At 38.9% G+C, this 24,664-nt stretch overlaps 1 pseudogene; it reads left to right on the forward strand.

Annotated features, from left to right (window-relative positions):
* Window positions 1-124: 124 nt before the first annotated feature.
* On the forward strand, window positions 125-3,276 carry LOC140511350 (protein FAM136A pseudogene; annotated as a pseudogene).
* The last annotated feature ends 21,388 nt before the right edge of the window (window positions 3,277-24,664 follow it).

Here is a 24,664-nt window from a genome sequence, read left to right on the forward strand (position 1 = left end):
ATCAGAACTTATGTACAGAAAGTCCATGGGAAAGATCTAGAGGTGGTCTAGTGGTCTGGGAGGAGGGTCTAAGGAGAATCTTGATGGGATTGGGGTAACTAGTGATGTAATCCAGGGTGGGAAACAGCTGGAGGCAATCAGGAGTTATCAGACAATGGAGGGTTTGGGTGGGAAGCAGGTGGGGCAATCAAGAGGTAACATAAATGGCCACAGATTTGAGTATGAAAGGCCAGGTTAAATGGGGAGATATAAGGAGAGTTCAAGGAGATTTCCAGAGTTTGAACCCCATCATTTTAAGGTTTACAGAGCAATTTATGTACAGTATCTCTTTTAGACTTCACAATAACCCTGTACAATGAATCACTACTGGCATTATTGTCTCCATTTTACAGATGAGGAAACTGAGACTAAGAGGTTAAGTAAATTGTCAATGATCACTCCGTTAGAAAGTCTAAGAGGTAAGATTGGAACCCTAGTCTTTGTAACTCATGGTCCATGATTTTATCCCTTACTGAAATTACAAAATGAAATGACATAGTTTTCAAAGGACTATCCCCCACTTGAACCCCTTTTAATGCCCTTCTCAAGTGTCTCCACCCAGCCAAATCCTACATATCCTTCAAGGTCTACCTGAAGCCCTTTCTCCAATATGCAATCTTCTTAGCTCACTCCAGTCCACAGAAGAAGTACCTTCCTTTGAATTTATGTGTTAAACAGGCACTATGTAACATCTATTAATTAATCCCAGTATTATGTAATTATTTATTTCTATCTGGTCTATTCAGGTAGAGATTTATATCTCCTTGAGGGTAGAGAGCATGATATATTTTTTTATCAGCTACTGTACGAAGAAACATTAAACTGGCAGTGAGTAAACCTAGGTTCTAGTTATGACTGATGCTAAGTCATTTTGTGACCTTGCGCAAGTCACTCAAGTAAGTTCTTCAGGTCTCTTATTTCCTCAACTGTAAGAAGAGGGAATTAGACTAGATGACTGCAAAGTTTCTTCCCCTCTCCCAAATTCTAGGATTAGCAAAATACCTTACACATATAGTAAATACAATTGAGGTTTCTCTATTTTTAAAAATCTTTATAACAACCTAGTGATTTGGGTAAGGGGAGGCATTATTCATTATTTCCTTTGTTGTTGAGGAAACTAAGAGAAACTAAATGGCTTGCCTAAGGCCACAGAGCTAATTAATAACAAAGGTGCTTTGTCTTCCTCTAGTCCAGTTTTCTGGCTACACTACACGCCTAAGGATGAAGCCCGCTGAAATGTATTAGTTAGACTAACTGTTTAGAATAAAAATTGTTGAGCACTCGGGCTAGCAGGGCCAGGCGCAGGGCTGGGGCTCAGGGTGTGCATATGTACACCATGGCGAAGTCACATCAGCTGAGGGTGCAGAAGGCTGTGAACACATGGTGAAAGGGCTGGAACAGGAGAATATCCGCAAGATGCAGGGTACCATATTCCGGTGCAGTGCCACCTGCTGTGAAGATACCCAGGCCTCCATGCATTAGGTTCATCAGTGCATTGAACACTGCCACGCTCCACTGGCCCAGGCACAGGCTTTTATGATCAGCAAACTGGAGAAATTCCAGGACCGCCTGGTTCGATGTACCATGCACTGCAATGACAAAGGCAAAGACTTGATGGATGCTGGGAGTAAGGAGCAGCAGGTGAAGGGGCAGCTATGTGTTGTGACCAAACATGTTGATGATCATAAGTCCCTCATTCCCACCATGATCAAGAAAATGAAGGATTCCCTGGCATCTGTTGCAAAACAGAGTCATTGTCAGTAGCCATCTGGGCTGGGAGAAAGGGTCTACTTGTAAAAATGTATGGAAATTTTTACCTTTCCATGAAAATTTAAGAATGAAGAAATTGAGGCTGGTAGCAAGTTTAAGAATACCTTTATGGGAATTTCACATCTGCCTCTGGACTCTATTGGTTCCATTATATGTTTTAGCCCATAGGTGAAGAAATGGAAGAAATTGTTGCTCAGATCTGGATTAAAGGTAGCATGGAGAGCTAATAGTACCCAGGCCCATCCCTTCTGTGACAATGATCCTTAACAGCTTTCAGCTAGTTCAGAGATATTCCATACCTAGAAGCTGGAATAAACGTTTGGGTTTATAGGTATTAGCACTTCTCCTCCCCAACCTACTTCCCACCTGGTATGAATCCCTGAAGTAGTCATCCACTTTTGTTTGGTGCCAATTTCACATCCACCTGATTGAACCATTTCCCATAGACCAGAAAGTAGCTGTCATGAATTCAGGACCAATTGGAAAAGAGAGACACAGTTGTGCTTTTCTTCCCAGTGTAAGAACTGGCATTCAGAAGGGAGTCTAGGGAAAGAGGGTTACTTGCATTACAGTACTGAGCAGGTCCCAGATGATGAAGACAGTGCTTGCGCCAGCTTTCACCAGGACACCAAGCAATATCATAAATGGGAAATCTCCCACCAGGCATGTGAAGCTCAGGTTCCTTCACGGTGACTTTTCTTGGACTGCTGCTCAGGTTACTTTTTTTTGCCCTTCTGGAAGGTACTATAGGTGCAACACTTCAGTTAGTGTTTTTTGAGAGTAACGTGAAACAGTTTTGAGTTAAGGCCAAAGGAAGCCTCTCTTTGCTTACATAACAATCTTAAACCTGTTGCTTAATGGAATGGTAGATGACTGGTTTGGGTCAGTTAGTTTTCCCTGAAGCAGAAAAAGATGTGATACCTGACCCTGTTTCTGCTCTTTTGCCCTCTTCCACAGAAACAACTTGTTGAGAGGAACCTCTTAGGACAGGAAAGGGTAGGAAAACAACTTAAACTTCTAAGCAGGTTGCAAGGGAGAGCTTTTCTCTACCCCAGAATACAAGAGGAGCTAGCACCAATTATCCAATTATCACTGTTGGTTGAAACCTTATGCAACAGGCTAGTACTAGACATTGTGTTGGAAAAGATCTTGTTCTCTTTTTACCAACTACTTACTGAATGCAATTAACATAGCCTTCCTATTCAGTGTTTCAAGGCTATGTCATATTTTCCTAGTGGTGTGGTGAAAAAATAGTTTGATTTTTTTTTACTTCAAAAAAAGAATAAAAATTGTTGCACTGACCTCACCCTATCTCCTCTTGAACCTTTTGATATTCAATTCATAACCATACTCAAAAAGATATGGAACCTTATCGATTTGGAAGTTCTCTTCAATGGTACAGATTATATCCCTTTCATACTTGTGCATCCTGTGTGAATCTTGTCTGGTGTCTTGTTATATATTTGCCACAGGGAGTTCTACCTAATAATATTAATATTAATAAAAATAGTTAACATTTACATAGCACTGTAAGTTTTGCTAAGCAGTTTACATATGCTAATCTCATTTGATTTTTACAACAATCCTGCAAAATAGGTATTACTGTTTTACAGATGAGGAAACTGTGACAAACAGGGGCAAGTGATTTGCCCAGGATCACACAGCTAGTAAACGTCTGAGGCCAGATTCGAACTCAGACAGATGAGTCTTCTTGACTCCTGGCATGGCACTCTGTCCACTGTGCCTCCTAGCAGCTCCTAACTGTCAGTAGTTTAAAAAAAAAAAAAAAAAAAAAAGCCCACACTGTCCTGAAGCTTAAAAAAAAAAAAAAGCCAATTGTGTTTTAAATGAAGCTACTTGATTATGCCTTTAAACCCTAATCATTCTAGCTTTCATTGACTGGCCAATAATCAGCCCAGTCCAACCCTCATTGTCTCATTGTTTAGATTTTGATGACTTAGTAAGAGTGTAAATAGAAATCCTCATTTTTATACCTAAGAAAATTGAGACTGAAAAAGTGAAAGTGATTTGCCTGGTCTACACAGCTATTGGGCAGAATTTGAACTCAGGTCTTTGTGACTCCAAATCCAGCACTCCATGCACTAATACACCCAGGTGCTTAATATGCTGGAGGTCTTTTTTGCTTTTTCCTAACATTTCTAAGTTACCAGTGGAGATCTCTAGCTGCCATCTTTTACCATGTGACCAACCCATTTTTCTTCTCATATTTTTTAAAATTATTAATTCATTTAAGTTTTCAACATTCATTTCCACAAAATTTTGAGTTCCAAATTTTCTCCCTATCTCTCCCCTCCCCCCACCCCAAAACGCTGAGCATTTTTATTACCTCTTCCACCAATATACCTTCCCTTCTAACATCCCTCCTTTCCCTTATCCCCACCTTCTCTCTTGTCCTATAGGGCAAGATAAATTTCTATGCCCCATTACCTGTATTTCTTATTTCCCAATTGTTTGCAAAAACAATTCTCAACATTTGTTCCTAAAACTTTGAGCTCCAACTTCTCTTCCTTCCTCCCTCCCCACCCATCTCCACTGAGAAGGAAAGCAATTCAATATAGGCTATATATGTGTAGTTTTGCAAGTGACTTCCATAATAGTCATGTTGTGTAAGACTAACTATATTTCCCTCCAGCCTATCCTGTCCCCCCATTTCCTCTATTCTCTCTTTTGACCCTGTCCCTCCCCAAGAGTGTTTACTTCTAATTGTTCCCTCCTCCAATTTGCCCTCCCTTCCATCATCCCCCAACCACCCTGCTTATCTCCTTCTCCCCTACTTTCCTGTATTGTAAGATAGGTTTTCATACCAAATTGAGTATGCATGTTATTCCTTCCTTGAGCAAATATGATGAGAGTAAGTTTCACTTTTTCCCCTCCTCACTTTCCCCCTTTTTCCCTCCATTGAAAAGGCTTTTTCTTGCCTCTTTTATGAGAGATAATTTGCCCCATTCCATTTCTCCCTTTCTCTTCCCAATATATTCCTCTCACCCCTTAATTTTATTTTTTTTTTAGATATGATCCCTTCCTATTCAACTTACCCTGTGCACTGTCTCTCTCTCCCTCTCTCTCTCTCTATACATGTGTGTGTGTATGTGTGTGTGTGTGTGTGTGTGTGTGTGTGTGTGTGTAATTCCACCAACTACCCAGATACTGAGAAAAATTTCAAGAGTTACAAATATTATCTTTCCATGTAGGAATGTAAACAGTTCAACTTTAGTAAGTCCCTTATGACTTCTCTTTCCTGTTTACCTTTTCATGCTTCTCTTCATTCTTGTGTTTGAAAGACAAATTTTCTTTTCAGCTCTGGTCTTTTCATCAAGAATGCTTGAAAGTCTTCTGTTTCATTGAAAGACCATTTTTTACCCTGAAGTATTATACTCAGTTTTGCTGGGTAGGTGATTCTTGGTTTTAGTCCTAGTTCCTTTGACTTCTGGAATATCATATTCCACGCCCTTCGATCCCCTGCCAGAACCTGTGTTATTCTGATTGTATTTGCACAATACTCAAATTGTTTCTTTCTAGTTGCTTGCAATATTTTCTCCTTGACCTCAGAACTCTGGAATTTGGCTACAGTGTTCCTAGGAGTTTCTCTTTTGGGATCTCTTTCAGGAGGTGATTGGTGGATTCTTTCAATATTTATTTTGCCCTCTGGTTCTAGAATATCAGGGCAGTTTTCCTTGATAATTTCATGAAAGATGATTTCTAGGCTCTTTTTTTGATCATGGCTTTCAGGTAGTCCCATAATTTTTAAATTGTCTCTCCTAGATCTATTTTCAGGTCAGTTGTTTTTCCAATGAGATATTTCACATTGTCTTCCTTTTTTTCATTTTTTTGGTTTTGCTTTGTAATTTCTTAGTTTCTCATAAAGTCATTAGCTTCCATCTGTTCCATTCTAATTTTTAAAGAACTATTTTCTTCAATGAGCTTTTGAACCTTCTTTTCCATTTGGCTAATTCTGCTTTTTAAATTCTTTTTAAAATTCTTCTCCTTATTGGCTTTTTGAACTTCTTTTGTCAATTGAATTAGCCTATTTTTAAAGATGTTATTTTCTTCAGCATTTTTTTGGGTCTCCTTTAACAAGCCATTGACTCATTTTTCATGATTTTCTTGCATCTCTCTCATTTCTCTTCCCAATTTTTCCTGCACCTCTCTTACTTGATTTTCAAAATCCTTTTTTTGAGCTCTCCCATGGCCTGAGACTATTAAATATTTATTTTGGATGTTTGGGATACAGAAGCCTTGACTTTTATGTCTTTCCCTGTTGGTAAGCATTGTTCTTCCTCATTTGAAAGGATGGAAAAGATACCTATTCACCAAGAAAGTAACCTTCTATAGCTTTATTTTTTTTCCCCCTTTTTTGAGCATTTTCCCAAGCAGTTACTTTACTTTTGGGTCCTTTGTCAAGAGTAGGGTATACTCTGGGAATCTGTAAGATCTCAGTTCCTCCAAGGTAGCACAATCAAGCCTGCACACTGATCAGGGAGCAACCAGAAACTTTTGTGCCTAGAATCTGCAAGTGGTAGAATTTCCTCTCCACAACATCCTCACCTCCAATTCTGCCATGCCAGCACTGAGGGCTGAGGTTCAGATTAGCTGCTCAGTTACCCCAAGGGCTTTACAATGAGGCCTCTAACAATGGACGTTGGCTGCTGCCTGCCATGGGAGCTGCCACTGGCCTGCTGAGGCCTCTGCTGCTACCACTTGGGGCTGGAGCTATGGAGGGTACCCTGCTCCCTTCTCAACCAGCTGAAAAAGCCCTCTCTCTGACCTTTGGCACCTGTGGGTTGAGGGATCTGCAAACCACTGCTGCTGCTGCTGTTGCTGGGGATTCTAACCCAGAGGCCTGCTCTGGTCCTCCTCCCTGCATGGTCAAGGCTGGGCTGGGCTCCACTCTGCATCTGCTGTGACAGACATTTCCTGTCGGCCTTCCAGGTCACCCTGGGCTGTCATCTCCTCCACTCTGTTGTTCTGTGGCTTCTGCTGCTCTAGAATTGATTGAGAGTCATTCTTTACAGGTATTTTATGGGTTTTGGGGGAAGAGCTAGTGTATATGTGTCTTTCTCCTCTGCCATCTTGGCTCCACCCCTTATCATTCAATTCCTTGATGGCATCTTTTACTAATTTTCCTTGAAGTTCCTTTTTGCTTATGTGTTATGTCCTGTGAACCCATGCCCACCATGTACCTCTCCACTGCCCTCTGTGGAATATGGATTTTTAATTCTTTGGAGACTGTTGTATTCTATAACTTATTGCCATACAGCACCAGAAGAATGTTGATATTGAAACAATGTGCCTTTGCTTTTATAAAGAAGTGTGGGATCATTAAAGGAACTTCAGATTTTCTTGTCTATTCTGTTCTTCTTGTTCAGCTCTGGGTCCTGAGTTCATTGGCCATTTGTTCTATCTCTCCAGGATATGCATAATGATGCACTAACTCTTTAGGCTGTACATTGAGTAACAGGCATTTTCATTCACATGGCCCTTCCAATGTCAATGATCAGATCAAACTCTTATACATCTCTCCCAGTGACTCTTAAGTGTTAGTGTTTGATGCAGTAAGCACAATGTCATCCACAAATAGGAGCATCTGGAAGACCTCACCACCCACAAGGAATTGTGCTTTAACTTAGACTCCACTGAAGTGGTGTCAACCTCAAATGGAAGGGGCCACTAATCTATACATACAGATCCCTGCAAGCTGCATATTGACTTAGTTTTGAAATGTAATACTATCTTTTTAATTGTATTTTTATTTATGTTGTTAAATATTTCTTGATTACACTTTTCTTCACTTATTTTTTAATTAGAAAATTTTTTTAACAAGTTTCATAAAATTTTGTGTTCAAAATTTTCTCTATCCCTCCTCTCCCCTCTCCTTGAGAAGGCAAGCAATTTGATATAGATTATATATGTGAAATCAACACTGTATGCTTCAATCTCCATTCAGAGTCCATCAGTTCTTTTTCTGGAGGAGGATAGCATTTTTCATCCCAAGTCTCTCTGAAATTATCTTGGATCATTGCATTACTGAGGATAGCTAAGTCATTCACAGTTGATCATCATACAATATTGATGTTGTATGTACAGTATTCTCCAAGTTCTGCTCACTTCAGCTCATGGAAGTCTTCACAGGTTTTTCTGAAAGCATCCTGCTCATCATTTCTTATGGCACAATAGCATTACATCACAATCATATACCACAACATGTTCAACCATTGCCCAATTGATGGCCATCTTCCCCTGCTCTCCCCCCAATTCCATTTTAATCTGGTTCTGGCCACATTTAGGAATGCTGCATGCCACAGTGTGTTGGACACCTCTGTTAAACTGGATCTTCTCCATCACAACAAACAACTTTGTCAAACATGCATCACCCTATTTTGTGCCTTGTATGATGTTTATGATTGGAGAATTGTTGAATAGGATTATTTCTGTTGTCATATTTTTCAGTGAATAATGAATGATTTTGATATATGGAAGACCCTGTCAAAAAAGTTTATAAGGTAGTATTTTGTTCTACCTAAAAATTTTTTAATATGATCAAAAAATAATAGGCAGGGAAGAATCTTACATTTTCTACATCCTGCAGTCAATTGTGAAATGGTAAAGAGGTGATCTATTGTTGAATATTGCTTGAAAAAATCTGCTTGTTCCTGACTGATATCCTCATTGTAGATACCTTTGATTAGCACACGGGTGATCCTCATAAAGACTTTATAGTAAATATTTAAGTTGGTATTTACTGATGTTCATCTTTTTGGTTTTAACAATATCTGAGTTTTTTTGGGGTTTTTCATGCCATTATTATTTTTCTCTCCTTGAGATACCTTCAATATTGATCCCTCAGTACCACCACAACTGTGTTACCTCCAACACAAAACTCCTCTATGTATACTTGTTCCAATTGAGCCAATTTTTCCCATCTTTATTTTTATTTTTTTGGTACCATTTTTACTTACACTAAAAGCACAGGAGGGACAGTGATGTTAGAGTACAAGTGTTGTGGTTTACTGCCCTAGATGGAAAACACTGTAATTATAATATTTTACAAATTTTTCTCATCTTTATTCTGCTTATCCAACTATACTTATTCATAAATTCCATTATGAGAAATTTTCAAATTGGATGTCTTGCCAAACTTTCTTTAAGTAATAGCTAATAGTAGTAGCTAGCATTTATAGAGTATCTACTGTATGTCAAGGGTGATGCTAAGTTCTTTACACATATGATCACATTTGATCCTCACAACAACCTTGTGAAGTAGGTGCTGTTATTATCTTTGTTTTATAGTTAGGGAAACTGAGGCAGAGATAAGTGACTTACCCAGGGTCATACAGATACTAAGTATCTGAGGCCAGATTTGAACTTGGGTCTTGCAAATTCCTGGTCCTTGTCCACTGCACCATCAAGCTATATTATTATTAGCTATATGGTGGTAGGCAAACTCTCAACCTCAGTTTCCTTATCTATAAAATGGAAATTATGGAGGTGTGGCACCTCTCACAGAGTTATTGTGAATGAACTGCTTTGTAAAATATAAAAAGTCAAATCAATGTTAGCTATTGTTGTGAGAAAAAAATGGAAAAGGGCAAGAAAAGGAAAAGGAGAGGTAGAGATAAAGGGAAAAGTTCAAAAGTATTTCTTTTCCAGAAAATGTTTGTGTTACTCAGACATTAGTATCAAAAGATACTAATTTGAGTATCAGGAAGTATAGGAGAAATGAGGAAGGCCATATTCCTTGGTCAAAGGTAAGAGAACTGAGAAAAGTAAATAGAGGACAAAGGGGAAGAAGAAAGAGAAGCGGTTACATTTCTTTTGTTATTAAAATGATCCCAAACTAAGTTTACTTTCAACAACTGGCCAAAGAAAGGAACTCTTGTCTTCCCCATTGCCAAAATGTCCACACTGAAAAGAAAAAAATATAATAAAAGGAACCTAAGGTCAGAATTTTCTACTTTTCAGGCTATTACAACCTTTCGCTTTGTTTTAGTGGGTGTATGGGCGTCAGTAGCACAGAGCTCTATTAACACCAGGCAGATGCTGCTAGATTCTAAATTCACATCCACCCCCACCCTCCCATCCTACCCCTTTGGATAGAGACAGTGTTTCAAGATCATCTGCTCCAATCCCTTGTTCCCTATTTAATACTTTGGGTCAACTTTCTGATCAAATGATTGTGGAGTGTTCCATATTTGTTTCTGTATGACCAGTACCTTGGGAGTTCTTAATAAATGCTTGTTGATTGATTGATCTAAAGTAGCCAAATCCAACTGCGGTCTTCGGATACTCCAGGATTTCTCCAATTAACTCAAGGAATGTTGTGAAATTCTCAGAACAAAATTAATTTTTACTCTCTCTGTGAAGTCCTTTCGATATTCAATGAAGATGTCAGTCAGGAAGGTCATGCTGGATATTTAGGAGGGGTTCGGTTCATACCGTTAAGGAACTATCAAGTTCAGCTCCAAAAGGAGTTGGAAATCACTAGTTTATTCTAAATGCTGAGTTTAAACAGCTCTTCAATCAACCTTAACTTTGTGCAGGTCTGGCCATAAAAAATGCTTTCTCCATGGCTATCCAGAACCTTTCCTTGTATAATCTGGAAGTTCTTATTTCTCATCTGTCTTTATATCCATGAGGGACCATTTTTCCTTCTCTTCCTTAACAGCTACCAACTATTATTCTTTGTCTGTACCTGGGATTACATTGGTAAAAGGAATACTAATATTATTTCTGAAGTTTCTGGAGCTTTGGTTTATTTTTAACAATTCACAATTATGCTAAGTGCTAGAAGTGATTCAAAGTTTAGATAGGTCCTTAATCTCAATGAGATTACATTTAGTAGGGGAAAAGATTCAATAAGGAGAGAGTCCCATACCAATGGGCTTTGGGATGGGGCCTGCATGTGTAATCTGTGTAACAGAGACTACTTGGACACCCTATAGGCCAGGTGTGTTAAATTTCACCCCGCCCCCAAGATTCTCCAGTACTTTTAAGGTAAGGGGTGTCTAATCTCAGCCATTGCCTCAAGCCTCCACCAATTTTGTTTTCTTAGTTTTAGAGGGTCCTTAGCACCCCCAGTTCTATTTAACTACCTAACAACTAGATTAGCTTTTATAAAGGAATTTGTCTTATTATATTTTTTAAAATAAAAAGATTTACTTCAAAGGTATAGCAAGAATAAATATACAAATACATTCTCTCTAATACCTGGAGGCATAATCCCCCCTTATACCACAGCAGTCTCTGGGGAGGGAAGGGAAATTCAGTTGTCTGCTTTACCCAGTTCCTCTATAAAATAGTTCTGATGAGGGCTGGGGGGGACAGGAACTCCAAGACTAGAATTGCCTACGTGGTCTGTCTGGAGAAGAATTCACAGACTCAAGCATTGTTGAGGTCAAGGTAAAGATTTATTATACTTTTCAGCGAGCAAGAGTTCTTTGGGAAGCTGCAATTTAAAGGAGTTATAGATAAAGTTTATATAGATGATACCACAGTGACACATGGCCAAGTATGCTAACTAGGTGTTTTGGGGTGGGATTAGGAAGTGGTTAATTCTTAGAGGAACATGCACTTTTAGTATCTACTAAGAAGGTATTTTACCCAAAATTCATTGGGAAATAGCCCAAAGGAGGGCAACATGGAGGTGTGATTTTAAGCCTGAAATGTCACTATGTCAACTATCTAATGGTCAGGGCTGACTGAGGAATATCCAGGCTGCTCTCATCAATGTCTTGTTAGACAAAATAAATGTAAGGGAGTATACGAATGTCTAAGTCTAGGATACATATGATTGGTCAGTGAGTAGTAAATGTCGTTATGACCCAGTGCACAACCAGATCAACCAGTACACAGCTGGTTCAGACTAATAAGTTCTATAGGTACAGCTGGCTGCTGTATCAGGAAAGGAGATAACAGTTGTTGCTGGGGCAAGCTGCTCCTATGCTGAGGAGAAACTGCCTGGGAGAGTATTTTAAGGCTAGAGAGAAACGTGATTTTTAAAGAGAAATGTGATTTTAGAATTGGCGTCAAAGCACATGTACCCAAGCACCCCGTCAGTTCCACACAGTTCCAAGTCCAAAGTCTTCCCACCAGCATCCCAGCACTCTGACTTCTCAGGGTTTCCTTTATCAGGTTGGCAGCAACATCTGGCTAGGAATTCTACCTCCATGGTTCCCATGGTTGGACGTCCCTGATCCAACTGAGCTGCTTGTGCCTAGAAAAGGACAAACAAAACAGAAAAAAATCCTAAACTCATTTCTGGGGCCTCAGGTCCTAAAGCTGGCAGTCTGGCAGTTGTCAGTTTTAATTAAAAAAAATTTTTTCCCAGTCTGACAATTTTAAAGATGTGGTCTTTTCTACCTATGTAGTCAAGGAAAGAGGCTGCTTCTATGAACCAGGTGGTAGGGGAATAAAATATCTTCTCCCAATAGCTGATCCCTGCCATTTCCCACATGGGTATCTCTATCCTAGGTGATTTGGACTTGCACCAAGCCTAATTACAAGCACATAAGGGAAATGGGAAAATAAAGTAAATACCACTATCTGTGGTCCAAGAAGGAAAAGATGATCAGTGACCAGGAACTGAGGTATAATTTCAAGGAAGATGTAGTATTTAAGTTTGGCTTCAAATATTCCATTTTATCAACCTTCACTCAGAATCCAAGGGTAGGACAATGGGTAAAGAGGAAGAAGGAGACATCCAATGTACAGAAAAGAACTTATGTAAAGCCCAGGAGGCAAGGAAGTATAAGCCATATTCAGAAGCCCCCAAGGAATCCAATTTGACTAGCACAGAGAGGAATAACAAGTTCTGAAGAGTAGTCATGCCATAGTAAGAAAAAGCCTTTGATGCTGGGCAAAGGAGTATGAATATGATGTCAGCCCCTTCACTGTCTCAGATTTTTTTTTTCCAAATATAATAACAGGAGAATATAGAAAACCACATTTTTGAACACTACCTGATCTTTCCTTTGGAGCCTTAGTGGGGACTTAAATGTTGCCAAGCCTAAGCTGTAACTAAAATGAGGTTGGCTTTTGTTTTCCCCAGTGATATTTCTGCCCATGTGCTACATGGTTTTGAAGCCTGGGAGGCTTGCCCTGGGTTCAGTCCCCAGTGTATGATCAATTCAATATGTCGAGTGCAACCAGGGTTGCCAAATTATGAATTTGTCACAGACGTTGTCCAAAGACTAATCCTAAGCTTCTCTTGGGAGCACTTTTGATTGACATGAAGAAAGTAGCAACGTGTATTTGTATGTAAGTGTCAGGATCAGAATCATCACTGGAGAAGGAGGAATAATAGGGAATTATTATTGTTGGAGGCACAAGGAATGGATGTAATGAGGCATACATGTGGCAGGAAACTCTTTATGATTTCAGTATAAGAGTTAACAGCTACTTGTTGAAGTTAGTATGAAAAGAAGAATGTCTAATTTATTTATCAACCCAATTACATTTGACATTTTTGTAATAATGAAAAGGCATAAAGAAATAATAACTTTCTTGGTTGATGCCACAATGGCAAGAATTTTACTGGATGTAAAGTTCAAATGGGTTAAATTTGTAAGCCCTTTTGCTTTTAACAAGGGATTGAGGGACAGAAGAATCCCATGTGTTATGATTTAGCAGGTTCTATGTAACGTTATCAAAAGACCCTGATTGCTTTAGTATAATCCTAATCAGAAAGTCATGCTCCTGATTTATTCTTTGTGCTTATTTTTCCAAAAGTTTCACACCAAGGAGGAATGTATTTCTCTCTTCTGTTTAAGGTAAGAATCCAAAATAATCAGTATCTCAATTCGGGCTGTTTTCACTTCATTTCTTTGGCCTGAGTCATACTCTCCAAGACCAGAGAGCCCGTAGGGAAGATACAGAGGAAATGATGTAATTCTCTTTGGTCTCTTTCATGCTTTTGGACTTTTTCTTTTGGCATGAGCTGTAATGGGTCTGTTTTCTAATTTGCTTGGGTAGAATACTCTAGAAGTGCAGGCCCTCTGCTTCTTTCTTCTTCAACCAAGAAAGGTCAAACACATCATATATTGGTTTAATGAAATGAAGTCATCTTGCCAATATTGACTTAAGTATCATTTCAATATCTCTATCAGGTAGCTTGAGGAAAAGTATTATCATCTCTAGTCTGCATCTTAAGACATCAATCGGTAGAGAGTGATTTGCACAAAAGTGATTTGATGGCTAGACCTAAAAAAGAACCCAAGTCTGCTGCTTTCTTAACTGCTAACCAGGTGACCCCTTCCCCCCCTTTTTTTTAACTTTTTTTTAAAAAATCTCAACCAGAATCACTTACCTATCTGTTTTCAATCCTATAGCAACATATTGGAGTCTCATTTAAGCCCTTAGCATTGTAGAAAACATAATTTTATAATTCTTATGTTTTCAAACTCATGCATATGCTAATATATATATATGATAAATGTAATCACAGAGATTACTCAGTTCAGTGGTTTTCGGATTATTGTCAAGTGTGGTACAGGACAGGGAAATGGATGCCTGCCAAGGTATTTGCCACCGTCATAGAAGATCTCCTGCAGAAGGGCAAGATGGAAGATGATTCCCCTAGAGATAGTGAGGTCTTGCTGATCCTGCTTTTAGATGATATTGTGCTGATTCCATTAAGCTATAGAACATTCTGGGACCTCCTTAACAAAACCCAAGGTTGCATGGGGAAAATGTGTTTGATTCAAAAGAGTTTGGGCTAACAGACAACACAGAAAAAAAACTGAATGGATGAAAAATGCCTATTGTCCAGATTAGGACTTGCTGGTAGATTGTCATTGAGTCAGTAGATCAGCATGTAACTTAGGAAATGCACTGCAGGTGGACAATAAATTGAACTTAGAATTGAATAGGAAGAAGAGGACATAGAAGGAAGAACGTTATTTGGAAAACTGTATAGTGCTTCCTTTTAAAAAAATTGATTTGAATTTGATTTAACATAAATTGATTTTAATTTTAATTTAATTTTGAACTTAAAACACAATAGAATGGGCTTTTGCATATATGCTGTTGTATTCATCCTTCCTTTTCGAAGACCACGCCATCAGAGAAATGATGGCATGACTTGCACTTGACTTTGTTTTGAGTGAGGGAGGGCTGTAAAGGTCACCAGTGTCACTTCTCCTCTAGAACCATCTGAATCCAGTGACCAGATATTCATTAGGATGACTGGAGAAGGTCCAAGATGCAATGGGAGACCTTGGCCCCTTTAGGACAAGGTCTATTCAGGTACTCACTTAGGGTGAGGTAATGGCCATTCATTGAATAGGCCTATTTAAGAAGGGAATGGCCTCTTTAATGAGGCATAAGAAGGAAAGAAGGATTGTATGCACAATTGGACATCTCCATAGTACTTTCAATGGTCCCAAGCTGCTCACTGTTATGAACGTCTTTCTTTTTAAACTCTAATGTTCTCCTGGTGATATTCTGTGTTGGCCAATCTTGGAATGTCAAAGTGACTAAAGAATCGAAGTTCGGGTCAAACAAAGGAAAATGGAGAGATGCACAGTGGGCACAAATGGGCTGCATCATATTCTCAACCTGGACCTACATGTAGGTCATACCATATAGGTGGTGTAAGGGATATCACTGCAGAAACAGATGATTCTAAAGGTTCGTTATATGGTAAGAGCAGAAACTAATAGATGAAGTGTTGCACTGGTACCCCTAAAATGTAAAAAGAGTTAAAGGAATGTCTTTAGTACACTGGGGAGCTCCTTCTCTAAGGGCTCTAGGGGACAATATGGAAAAGAATGACATAGGATGAGGCAGATTGTTTTGGTCCAGATCTGCCCTGATAGAGGGAATGCTTTTAGCAATGAAATCATAGATCCTTTCAAGTCCTGAAAAACCAGTTTTGGGTTTTTTTCATATTCTTATATTAAAAAATATTCTTCACATATGTATCTTTTTGGGGAGGGGGGCTTATTCCAGTAAAGTAAATCCTGAATTCTGAAATTATACATGCTTAAGTACAGATACTTTACAGTAAAATCAAAATCTTTAGAGCTAAAAAGGATCTTAGAGAACATCTAGCATTAACCCCCCATTATTCAGGTAACATAAATATTTGAGAACCAAACAGTTAAAATAATCAAAATCACAGAATTCTTTAAGGAAGGAACAGGAAGAGGGATCATGGCAAACTGAAAAGGACTTAAAGTAAAAAGACCAGGTTCAAATCCCATCTTTAATACTTATCAGTCATTTGGCCACTTAACCTCCCTGAACCTCAGTTTTCCCAACCATAAAATGAAGGGAATGATCTCTAATGACCTTTTCAACTCTAAATATATGATCTTCTGATTGCCAGTTCAATATTCTTCCCACTGTATCAAGAACCAAGTTAATTACACTGGTCATCTACTCTACTTTCCACACTACTTTCTTCCTTCACTTAACCTTTCTGTGTCTCAGCTCTTCACCTAATGCTCATTATCAGTATTCACTTCTAACACTGATCTAGAGAGAGAGACAGAGAGAGACAGAGAAAGAGAGGATAGGTAAGGAGAGGAGGAGCAAAAGAGGAGAAGAAAGGACAGAGGAGGAATAAAGGGAAGGGGAGGGAAAAGGGTAGAACAAATAGATTAAGATGTACGAAGTTACTGTGCTAGAATGCTTGGGAGCTGCTAGCAAGTTGGACGGAGATCTTCAAAAGAGAGCAGCAGTATGGTATTCCATTTTCTCCATCTTTTACCCAAATCAACTGTGTACTATTTAATAGAATGAAACATTAATTCATTGAAAGAGTTCACCTTCTTTACAAAGGAGACAAATTTACAAGCAAAGAGAAGTACATATTGGGAGAAGAATGTCATGTTCTAGTCTTGGGAAACTTTGTTCTATTTGATTTCAACTATTTTTGCAGTTTGGGATTGAATATCAGTCCCGTATTCCAATGCAGGACAATAGCCACAGTAGGGCGATGGGGGGTTTTGTTCCATTTAGTGACCCTGGAGTCCTAGACCTGTCCATTTTTCTTTATCTCTTAAGTATTTCTGAGGATCCCACTATAACAAGATGGCAATCTAATTAACTTTATAAAGCTCACAGGAATTAGAACCTGTGCACTCCACCCATCATTCACTTCTTTTAACAAAGTATTGAGACTGGTACCCAAAAGAGATTCCTGGGTAGCTACAGAAATAAAAAGAAGTACTACAAGTTAACAGCAGTATAGAACAGTAAAATTGGTATAGATATAGGTATTTAGTCGGATACTCACCTTAGTGGTGCAAATGCTTACAATGCTACATTTAAGTTTATCAGTGAGCCTGCATTGCTATACCTCAAACACGGAATGTATTACTTTTTTTTAAGCTGGTAGTTCAAGAAAAAGACTAAACCCATTCAAGTTAGCAAGAATTGTCAAGCCTGTTATGTGCCAGATATTGTGCTAAACACAAGGGATAAAGAGAAAAAAACAGTACCTACTCTCAAGGAGCTTACAGTTTAATTGGGGAGACATACAAACAGTTATATACAAACAAGACATATACAAGCTATTAGGAATCAATTCCATTTGTAAAACTAAGCAACTAAACTATCTGACAAGACCAATCTTCTTGGATGCAGAGGAAGTATAATCCAGTCATGAAGTTAAGTGACTGTTACCACAACCCTGCATTAATAGTAGAAGAACTGTATGCCTCCTGCTCCCTGACTTGTCTGATACTGGTGACAAGACCCCACTTAGGTCCCAGGATTGCATATGCTAAGGAACAGCATTTACCATTTACCCTAGACCTCATAGCAATTTCTCTCATGACTAAGTTTAGGAATTGGATGGCAGGTTCATGGGTCAGTACCACTATATACAATCTTCCTTATTTTTTAGAACTTTGACTCCTAGTCTCAGATGAAACTGAGAGACATAAGCAAAAGAACATTTTAAAAATTAACCTTTAAAAAAACTCATTACAGATTTTAGTAACAAATATATTTTTGTTTCATCTTTTTCATATTGATTCACTCCTTTTTTTCCTGAACACCTACTGAAAAAGTGTCCCTTGGCTTTGACCTTATGATACGCTGATTACTTTTGATGTTGCACACTTAATGACAGTAGAGGCATTTTGTGTGTGTGTGTGGGGGGGAAGAGTCTTATTTTTTCTGCATAAACTATTCATTGTTGAAAACCATATATAACCCAGAAACCTGTGGGTAGATCCTGTGGTGTGAAAAGGGAACTTGATGCAAGCAGTCAGAGCAAGAGTTTCCGCACTGAGGTGAATGTTTACATGACAACCACTGGAATCCTAGTTTGTATCTTAGCTTTTTCTTTCTCTGAAGATCACATTTAAAGTTTTGATTTCTTGTTCCTAAGACGGGTGGAAATAACATTCTAGATTTCTTGGAGTGAAGAGTCATGGAAATAATACTTACAATTTCTCCAAGCAAATATGATGTTAAAAAGCATTAAATGAAGAGACTATATTTGGAAACAGAATTACTTGTTTTTGTTGAATTAAAGTCAAATGTCAGTGTTTTGGGATCCCTCTCTGCCTCTCGGTCTCTCTCTGTCTCCCCCCACCCTTCCGCCCCCCCAACTTCCCCTCTTCTCATTGCTTCAGGATCTTTGTAAGCTCCTGGGCAGTTCTTCAAATTTCCCGATTTGGCAACTCTTGAACTCCGCCCCCTCTCCAAGCCCCCCACTTTTTACTTGAGTAAAACTTCCTGAATTGACTTTGAAGAAACTGTTGCTTCATCATCCACATAGCTTCAGGTTTTAATTGTATGTCCACCACAGTAGTTTCCACTTTATAAACTACAAGTGACTTTTTCCAAATTTCCCATTAAAAAGAAAACTGACGACCTCCATGATTGTGAGTTGATTCAGAGCAGACAGGCCTCTCAGGCTGGGCCTGGCAGTCATTAAGTGTGAAGACCTTTCCAACTTCTGATAGCCTGTCAGGAGTCCAAGAACCAAAGAGCGCCACAAATTTCCAGAGTAATTTTGAAATTTAGAAAAATGAAGGAGGAACAGGCAAATAAATGATCCCATTTTAAAACTCTATCCACATCATTTCTTGATAATTAGTTGTACATGCCCTTCCCTCTCCATAGAAGAGCAAGTACTGAAGCTGTTTAAACACCTACCATCTTTTATCACCAGCAGCTGTACTCTGAGTCCTGCCTTTTGCAGAATTACGTTGTAGGTCAAGTTTGTATTTAGCATTTTTAGCCTTTGGTTTTTGAAACTTTTTGGTCTTTTGTGCTGTTCCTCTTCGGGCTCTTTTCTGTATTCCAGAAACCCAGCGTGTTAACGCAGCCACCCCTAACCAATGAAGAATTGCTGCAGAGGAAGGATCTGTGATTATACTTTAGAGAGAATCAGCTTAAGTCAATGTATTTACTTTCCCAAAGGGCACTTTCATTTTAATCCTTGTCTCTAATAACAGAATTTCCTTTCCATGCCACTCACATCAAATATGGCACGGACTTATTTCCTGTAAGCGGAATTTGGAGAATCAGTGAACAAATTGGGGAGATATTTTTTTTTCATCGAGGAGATAATTCTGGAGTCCCTGAAATCATGAGGTAAAGGTAGTATCCTACTCCAACTATGCATCAGACCAATCTGGTCCTGCCTGCATCCCTACTACTATCCCTGGCTTGGGCATAACTCTTAGACTGGAACTCTTAAGACTAGGATAAAAATCAATTAAGATGCCTTGATTGCTTCCTCATAGTCTCACTATGGCCATTTTAAAAATTCAGAAAAGCACTAAATAAATTGCGTAAATTATGGTTAATTTTTTTTTTCTGTTTTATTTTGTGTGGCACAGTGAATGTTGAATCTCTGGGAAAATAACCATACTTTAAAGTATGGAAGGTGGTTCAAAGAAGTGAGTGAGATCACAGATATAAGTGGGCAAAAGAGACCAACTATTGTGTGGTAGGCACACTATCCTAGTTCCTGCCCCTCTAAAACTAATTTAGGTTTTCCTTAAAAGGTACTAAGACCATTCTCTCAAGTCATGATTGCCTCAATGAATTAAAAGGCTCAATTTGTTGAAGGTCACCTGAGTACAGACTAGCCATAGCTCCAGGGGCACCCTGATGCTTGGTCAAGAATCAAGGTCAGTGGTTCAAGTAAGGGAGTGTCACTCATTTGAATCAACTCAAGAGGTCTTCAATATATATCCTTGTTGAATATCCTGCTTTGGCCAAATTAATCTCCTTTTTGTTAACTGTTGAATAACCCATGAGGGTCTCATTTTGTTCTAATATTGTAACTAAACTTGTGTTCTCCCTAGGGCCTAGCACTCTCTCTTGGACACAATAAGTGCTGCAGATAAATTTGTTGAATGAATAAAATGTATAGTTTAGTCTATCAAAGCATCTCAGAATATCAAATAGACCTCAAAATTTAGGTCAATCCATAGCTAAATAGTAATCTCCATTTAAAATCCTAGACAAAGTCATCATTCAGATATTATCTGAAGATCTTAATTGATAGGTCACTCACAATAACCTGAGGCAGCCCATACTACTTTAAGTCAAATCTAATTGTTAAGAAGGTCTTAATTCTATTAAGCCCAAGTTTATCTCTTTACAACTTCTGCCTGTAGTTCCTGGTTCTGTCCCTTTAAGGCTAAGGAGAATGAGTCAAATCTTTCTCCCAAATGACAGCCTTTCAAATCTTGAAGATGGCTATCATGTCAATCAGTCAACAAACATTCATTAAGAACTTGCTAAATACTGGATATTAAGTGCTGAGAGAAGGTAAAAATCATCCCTGCCCTCAAGGAGCTTACTTTGCAATCTTGTGCTCCTTGATTAAAATTCTAAGGTGAAATACTTAAAATCATTTATCCGGAGAGTGGCCAAGTCAAGTGATGAGAGGTGACTCTTGGTCTCATCAGGGTGTCAGAAACACATTTAGAAGTTAAATAATAACATACTGAACATCCCCTTACATTTAACAAAAGAGAGGCTCCATGACTAAATGTTGAAACTCTGAAGATTTAGTCCCCCTTTTTCTTCAGAGAGAGGTTGTCTAGCAGTAAAGAAACCGTTTTCTGTTTCCCTCACAGCGGCAGTATAATAAAATTACTTTCTCCTCAATCCATAACCTTCTATCTGAAGTTATTTCTTTTCTTAGATGGCATACTATATTGACTGTGAGCCGTATAATGTTCTCTTTGAGGGTGGGATAGACTGAGACTTGAATATGAAAAAAAATCCATTTATTACCTATGCAACCTTAGACAAATTACTTTCCTTCTCTTAGCCTCAGTTTCCTCATGTAAAATGAAGGGGTTGAACTAAATGCTCTCTAAAAGCCCTTCCAGCTCTGAATATACTGCAGCTAAAGTTTGAAATGGGCTTTTTTCCTCCTACTTTTAAAAGGCTATACATACAGAATTAATAGAAAATCCGGGAGCCCAACAAAGGGGTAATTGCTTGGCTGTAAGTACATAAAGCTCATTTCTGGTAGAATGTAATAAAATAATGGGAGAAGGGAATAAGTATTTATACAGTGCCTACCATGTCCCCTGCACTGTGCTAAGTACTTTTACAAATATTATCTCGTTTGATCCTCACACCAATCCTGGGAGGTAGTTCTATTAGCATATCTATTTTACAGTTGAGGAAACTGGGGCAAACAGGTCGAGTAACTTGCCCAGAGTCACACAGCTAGTGTCTGAAGTAACATTAGAACTCAGAACTCCAGATCCAGTGCTTTATTTACTTTGCCACTAGCTGCTTTAATAAGCATTTGTTAAATACCTACTGTGTGCCAAGTGCATTGCTTACATACTAGGGATAAATGAGATAGCTCTTGCCTTCAGGAAGCATTCATTTAACTTGGATTGGAGGAAAGGTGCATGTTCACAGCCAAGTAAATTAAGGATAAATACAAAATAAGCCCAGAGCATTTCAAGGAGAAGGTACCAACAAAAGGGAAAATCAGGAAAGGCCTCTTAAAGGAAGTGGCATATGACCTAACCTTGAAAAAACCTAGAGAATTCAAGAGGTGGAGGTGGAAAAGGAAGGCATTCCAGGCAGCAAGTGAAGAGAAGGGATGTTATAACTGGGGATGACCAAACTTGAAGGCAAAGACTAGTTATCTGTCCTTGTATTTTCTGGCCTAACATAGTGTCTTATGCAAATTATGTGCTTTAAAAATGTCTGATGGATTTCATGGAACCTATCACTCGATCAGAACTGACTAAGTTGAGAGCTCAAGTTATCCATTGTGGGTATAGTCCATGACACTCCCATCTCCTGACTCCATCTTTTCACTGGATATCCCCATGCTTGGAAGGCCCATCCTTTTCACCTCAGCTTGCTGGCTTCCTTCAAGATGTAACTCAAATTCCATCTTCTGCAGTAGGCATCATCCTTCTTTTCCACCTCTGTCACCTTGCTAGTTCCTTCCCTCTAAAATTACCTACAATATACATTGGGTATATCTTGTTTGCACATAGTTGTTTTTATGTTGTCTGCCCCAACTGAACATGAGCTCCTTGGGGGCACAAGGGCAGGGAGTTGTATTTTTTTGTTTTTCTTTGTAACCCTAGAATCAGGCACAGTGCCTGGCATACAGTAGCTACATGATAAATGTTTGCTGACCAGCTAAGTCCAAAGAACACAGCTATGTCCCATCTGGCCACCTGCTGCCTTTGTGAATTGCATACTTGAACTAGTATCTCTAGAACTTCTGCAGGGGCTTTAGAAAGTAAGGACAAACTATAGAGAAAGTCAGAGCTGTCAAGATCATCTGTAAAGGAAACTGAAGAGCAAATATACCATCCCAGAAGCAGAGATGACTGGACCTCTTCTCCTGGAGTTGGGAGAGATGGAGGCTGTCAGCAGGAAGCAGAGGGTCGATTGCCCATGTAGGTCTCGGTTTTCTCTACATACAGGAAGAGCTGACAACAAGCCCTGTCACCCACAGGAAGGATTGGACCCTTGTTATGTGTTTTAAAAGTTGTTATTTCTCCCCATGATTTCTATTCTGCTCCCTTTAGCTGATTTCTTAAGCATCCATGGCTATTTTACGGTTATTTTTTCAACATTCCTTTAAGCTATTACTTAACTTAAAAAATAAAATTTCTGCCTCTTTCTCACTCAGGCTTCCTTGTTTTAGTTTTCAGGTCTCTATCTCTTCAATATTTCTGCCTCTTTCTCCTCCTGAACTCCACTGACTTTCTGTTTCCTAACCCTTCATCATGTGTTTTTAATTTTCATGCTGGACTTTTCAAATGAAGAGCATGACCTGCCGAGGGTGACTCTCAGGAAGCCCAAAGCTCTGAGCTAGGGCTTGTCAGAAAACAGATCCAATGGTCTGAGGTGACAACAACCACGTTTTGGTTGTTGCTGTTTTGATTGTTGTTTTGCAGCAAAATCTTCAGCATGACCACAATATTTCTAACATATCTGGCTCTACTCTGAGTAATTTCTTACTTTAAAATTGTAAGTAAGAATTGAACTTAAAAATCCATTTAGACAAGAAACTTAGGTGGCAACATTGCCATTTCCCTCAAAACCCTTTCTTTCCTTTCCGATCCTGCTGCCACCACCGTGATTAATCAACCAACAGGCATTTATTAAGTGCTTACTATGTGCCAGGGACCATGCTACCACCCATACCCTCAAGGAGCTGACATCCTAATGAGAGAGACCTATCCCAACACAGACATGCACAAGATTTATACAAAAGAGATACAAGACAACACTAGAGGCAAAGGTCTTAGCAGCTGAGGGAAGAGGAGGCATCAGAGAGGAAGGGAGGGAGATAACCAGGAAAAGCCTCTACCAAGGAACCTCAGCTTGAACTGAGTCTTGAGGAAAACAAGAGATTCCAAGAAGGGGAGGTGAGAAAGGATAGCATTCCCAGCATGGAGGACCAACATTGCAAAGTCTCTTATTTACTGTCACATCCCTGTTCAATGATTTTCCTCAGTCACACAAGTAGTATATAGCAGAGATGAGATTCTTTGGACTTCCCTATTTCAAGGCTTTAGCTCATTCCTCTTCTTCATGCCTTTCATACTGCCTCACATTTCCTCCTGCCAAAATCTTGTCTATCCAAAGAGCATCAACTTGGAGTTCAAGTCTAAGATCTGCCACCTGCATGACCCTAGGTAGGTCCCTTAATTTTTCTGGGCCTCAATTATCTCATCTATAAAATGGAGGATTTCACTGGATGAAATGCTCCCTCATTCATAAAGCCCTTCCTCATCCCTCTAGCCTGTAAAGATCTCCCTCTATTCTGTGCAACCATAGTACTTTGCTTAGATTCTCATTTATGGCACTCATTACACATTGTCTTTTACCACAGTTATTTTTGTTTCTGTCTTTTTCCCCCTTCTTGACTAAATTTTGTGATGATAGAGCCCTGTATCTTATTCATATTTTGTATTTTCCTTAGGGCTTACTTTTCACAGGGCTGCACAGTTAGCAGATACTCAATGAATTTTTCTTAAATGAATGAATATAGTAATTTCTCTTCTTGCCTCTCTTCATTTTTCTTTGTTACTTCCACCTGAGGTCTCCCTAGCTTTTCCCTTTTTTCTTGTTCTATGTTGAAATCTGTCCTCTTCATTTTGGAGAATATTGTCCTCTTCATGGAGTATAAAAACTCTACACTTTTTTGGTCCTTCTATAGCTCAGCTAAATAATGAATAAAATTTACAAATTAGACATATTTCTTTTGCCATCTGCAACTGACACTTGTCTATATCTAATTGAGAGGTGGGATCTTTGAATGAAAACACTGATGAGAAACTTGCAAAGATTCTTTGCTTCCATGAAAGACTTCACCTCAACTAGATTGGGCATGTGGATATATGATTTTGAAAATTTTCTGTGT

The sequence above is a fragment of the Notamacropus eugenii genome, chromosome 6, assembly GCF_028372415.1.
Source record: "Notamacropus eugenii isolate mMacEug1 chromosome 6, mMacEug1.pri_v2, whole genome shotgun sequence".
NCBI classification, from domain to species: domain Eukaryota; kingdom Metazoa; phylum Chordata; class Mammalia; order Diprotodontia; family Macropodidae; genus Notamacropus; species Notamacropus eugenii.